The 4,674-nt window shown below is 40.7% G+C and overlaps 1 long non-coding RNA gene across 1 annotated transcript; it reads right to left on the bottom strand.

Moving 5' to 3' along the window:
• Window positions 1-1,071: 1,071 nt before the first annotated feature.
• On the bottom strand, window positions 1,072-4,170 carry LOC128399266 (uncharacterized). The gene is made up of 3 exons (XR_008327197.1): window positions 4,051-4,170; window positions 1,277-1,337; window positions 1,072-1,179 (listed from the first exon to the last, which is right to left on the bottom strand). It is a non-coding gene; the product is annotated as an uncharacterized LOC128399266 (long non-coding RNA).
• Window positions 4,171-4,674: the final 504 nt, after the last annotated feature.

Here is a 4,674-nt window from a genome sequence, read left to right as displayed (position 1 = left end):
AATATTGGAGCCTCAGCTTCAGGGCCTATCCTTCCAGTGAACACTCAGGGCTGATTTCCTTCAGAATGGAGAGGTTTGATCTTGCAGTCCATGGGACTCTGAAGAGTCTCCTCCAGCACCATAATTCAAAAGCATCAATTCTTCAGTGATCAGCCTTCTTTATGGTCCAGCTCTCACTTCCATACATCACCACTGGGAAAACCATAGCTTTAATTATATGGACCTTTGTCGGCAAGGTGAGGTCTTTGCTTTTTAAGATGCTTATTTCACAGCAAACATGGATAGGATTGGTATACCTGAGAATATATCTATCAATGGTCAAAATATCATATGCATTTTTTATATGAGCTCCATATGACAATGAATGAGCTGCTCATTCACCCTCAAGTTTTTATATTTCTATTATTCTTTTGGATCTGTGCACCACTTTATCATAAAAACCTCTGTTTACATATACTGCCTTTCATATGAGTTTCAAGGTAGTATACAACAATAAATCCAATTTTGTTAAAAGTTCACAAATATACAACAAAGCAATAACTTTTTTAAAGGTCTGGTAAAGGTTTTCTATAGCTTAGACCTAGAAAGTCTGGTTTTCTTGTTTTTTAACCTCTTCCCCTCAATATCCTTCTAAGGTCTATAATATTTTTTTACCTAATATTACTGCTGATTCATAGCAGCATTTCCCCCGCACACTTAGTTACAAAGAAAGAAAAGAGAAGTATCTGTCTGTTTCTTTTTGAGAAAAATGAAGAGGGCATATAAAATCTTGGCATGTAAAATCATTTAAAAATTGTTCATTTGAATTAAACATCTAAGAATGGTTGAGATCTAAATTAAGATACCAGCCAGTTATTACAATAAAATCCAATATTCTCATCGCCAATGCATTCAATACTATTATAATATATGATTTTATTGTATGTCTTTGCTTATCATAGCTGTTTTATCCACAGGGACATGGGTGCTTCACTAGTTTACTGTAAGCAGAATCCAGTATTTTCACACTAATGCAAATTCCACAGGAATTTCCAGAGGACCGGAAAACCTCTCCCCTGAAGTTGAGAACTCACCTTGATGTGTATGTTGGCCCTGAATCAGGAAATCATGGTTGCGATTTAATCTCACCTTTGCTCAGTACTCACTAGATGATTTGGGGCAATCCATCCAGCTCCCCATCTATAGTATGGGGAGAATGACTTGACTTAAGAGGGTCACAAGAAGATAAACTATACAAAGAGCTTTGACTATTTGAAACTGCGATATAAATGCTTACTTACCATCATCATCTTCATTGGGAGCAGAACAAAGAGACACATGAACAGCCGTGTGTTCATCTAAAGGGGAGAAAGAGAGAGAGAAAAGGAGAGAAAACAGCCTTGTGTCAGTTTATCGAGAGTGTAGCTGAAGCATGTAATATGCATTTATGTGCTAAAAGGCCCAGAGCATTTTAGAGTGTCAAACACGTCATACATTTTGGTATAGGCAATTTAATATGTATGTGTCAACACTGATCAGGCAAACATTAAGGTGTGAGAAAAGTGGCATTCATTACATAACGTGCTGTCATAAGGAAAAGGTCACTTTCCCTTTAGTACAGCGCCCAGGATTTTCACGGGATTTTTAAACTGGTGAACATCCTCTTTCACAGCAGTTCTTAGACAATCTTCGGCAGCACAATATGCTTCAGGTTACATATGCTTCAGGTTACAGACTCTGTTAACCCAGAAATAGTGCTTCAGGTTAAGCACTTTGCTTCAGGATGAGAACAGAAATCGTGCTCTGGCAGCGTGGCAGCAGCAGGAGGCCCCATTAGCTAAAGTGGTGCTTCAGGTTAATAACAGTTTCAGGTTAAGTACAGACCTCCGGAATGAGGTCTTCTGGTGGTTCCCTCATTGCAAGAAGTGAGGTTACAGGGAACCAGACAGAGGGCCTTCTCTGTAGTGGTGCCCGCTCTGTGGAACGCCCTCCCTTCAGATGTGAAGGAAATAAGCAGCTATCTTCTTTTTAAAAGACATCTGAAGGCAGCCCTGTTTAGGGAAGTTTTTAAATATTTAATGCTGTATTATTTTTAACACTTGATTGGAAGCCGCCCAGAGTGCCCAGAAAAAAAACACTGGTCCTAACTATGACCACTCAGAAGTTAGTCCTATTGAATTCAATGAAGGTTACTCGCAGGTAAGTCGGTTTAAGGTTGCAGACATACTCATTCTTAGAACAGACCCATTAAAATAAATGTGATTCAAGTTGCTCATTATTAACTTTATTGATTTATTTAGAAGAGGTATATGCTGCTTTTCATTTCTGTGATGAATTATGAAAGCGGCTTACAAATAAAACATGGTGCATAAAATACTTTTTTTTTAAAGTAATGCAATAAAAGATAATCAGCAACATTATATTATTAAAACCAAATCAAAATTGTGGGGTGGGGAGTGAATAACATACATCCCATTGATTTCTAATCAGTGGTTGAACCTGTTGTTTTCAAATATGACCATGAGCAGAAATCACCATTAAAATCAAGCCAAAAGCTCGAGAAGGCAGTTAAGACTTTGAGCTCACACAAAACAAATCTTGGAAGCACATAGTTTAACAAATGGTTCTATGGGGCTGCCCAGCACATAAAATTTGATCTAGCGAACAAAGAAGAAAATTGCGTCAAAGGCTGACCTATATGTTGGACTGAATAGGAGAGTCCAGAATAATAGGAAATAACCGGGGCAGAAATACTTCATGCAATTGATTGCTGTGACAGTAGAACAAAAGCATATTTTTGGCTGCTCCAGGGGGCTTCTGTGGATCAAACTTTGCTAATGCGCTCTCTCTCGGCAGTTCGAATCACCCCGCGATGGGGTGAGCTCCCGTTGCTCAGTCCCAGCTCCTGCCAACCTAGCAGTTTGAAAGCATGCCAGTGGAAGTAGATAAATAGGTACTGCAGTGGGGGGATGGTAAATGGTGTTTCCGTGTGCTCTGGTTTCCGTCACGGTGTCCTGTTGCACCAGAAGCAGTTTAGTCATGCTGGCCACATGACCCAGAAAGCTGTCTGTGGACAAATGCTGGCTCCCACGGCCTGAAGCGAGATGAGCTCCACACTCCATAGTTGCCTTCAACTGGACTTAACCATCCAGGGGTCATTTTCCTTACCTATATTGCCTAGCTAAGGAATACAAGGCAAGGCTGTAGCTTAGACTACGATAGCAGGACTATTAGGAAGAGTTGTATAACTGAATTTAAGTCATTTCTTGTTTTAACAGAAAACTTTTAATGAGGGTGAAAGAGGAGAGCGCAAAATATGGTCTGAAGTTCAACATCAAAAAAACAAAGATCATGGCCACTGGTCCCATCACCTTCGGGCAAATAGAAGGGGAAGAAATGGAGGCAGTGAGAGATTTTACTTTCTTGGGCTCCATGGTCACTGCAGATGGTGATAGCAGCCATGAAATTAAAAGACGCCTGCTTCTTGGGAGAAAAGCAATGACAAACCTAGACAGCATCTTAAAAAGCTGAGACATCACCGTGCCAACAAAGGTCCGTATAGTTAAAGCTATGGTTTTCCCAGTAGTGATGTATGGAAGTGAGAGCTGGACCATAAAGAAGGCTGATCACTGAAGAATTGATGCTTTTGAATTATGGTGCTGGAGGAGACTCTTCAGAGTCCCATGGACTGCAAGAAGATCAAACCTATCCATTCTGAAGGAAATCAGCCCTGAGTGCTCACTGGAAGGACAGATCCTGAAGCTGAGGCTCCAATACTCTGGCCACTTCATGAGAAGAGAAGACTCCCTGGGAAAGACCCTGATGTTGGGAAAGATTGAGGGCACAAGGAGAAGGGGATGACAGAGGACGAGATGGTTGGACAGTGTTCTCGAAGCTACCAACATGAATTTGACCAAACTGCGGGAGGCAGTGGAAGACAGGAGTGCCTGGCATGCTCTGGTCCATGGGGTCACAAAGAGTCGGACACGACTAAACGACTAAACAACAACAACAAATGACACAATCTTCAGACAATATTGCACTGAACCATATGCAAAATGCAGTGTTCACCATCAATGCTTCTAGTGATCATGTGGCAACTGATAGTTTCAGGAATACAATATATTTCCCTTTTTTGGTGGCAGTGGGGGTACGGGTGTTCTCTTACACGATGGAGAGTTCCTAAAAAATATATATGACCAGTTGTATTCAGTTCTGCAAGACAGAGTCTAATCAACAATTGTTTGAAAAACACTTCAGTTTGGCCCATGCTCAAAGGATGTAAAATGACAGAAAATAGGAGAGCGGATTCATAGAGAAGATTTGCAAAATATGTCCTTACAGTAAGAAATGGAATTGTGGCTATAAACAGATCGATATCAAGCAGTGCAATGAGAGTTGCAGAGATGTGGTTTAACATCTGATGTAACAACTACAAGGTACCAAATGGAATTCTCAGAAGAATCCAACATCACACGTTCCACGTCTACTATTCCTGCTCCTCAGAATGAGCTCAGTGGCAAAGTTAATAGCAATATCATTTCACAAATGAAAGGGCCATGTGAAACCAATTACAATGTAGGCCAGATAATGGCAGGTGCCGGTGGGTGGGGACCACATGAAAAACCCAACAGAATTTGCCAGTACTTTAGGAGATAGTGAGTTACCTCTGCATAAAATCACATCAAAAAGAGC

Source organism: Podarcis raffonei, chromosome 1 (assembly GCF_027172205.1).
Source record: "Podarcis raffonei isolate rPodRaf1 chromosome 1, rPodRaf1.pri, whole genome shotgun sequence".
Classification (NCBI taxonomy): domain Eukaryota; kingdom Metazoa; phylum Chordata; class Lepidosauria; order Squamata; family Lacertidae; genus Podarcis; species Podarcis raffonei.
Note: the sequence above shows the minus strand (reverse complement) of the source record. Positions and strands in the feature narration are given on the sequence as shown.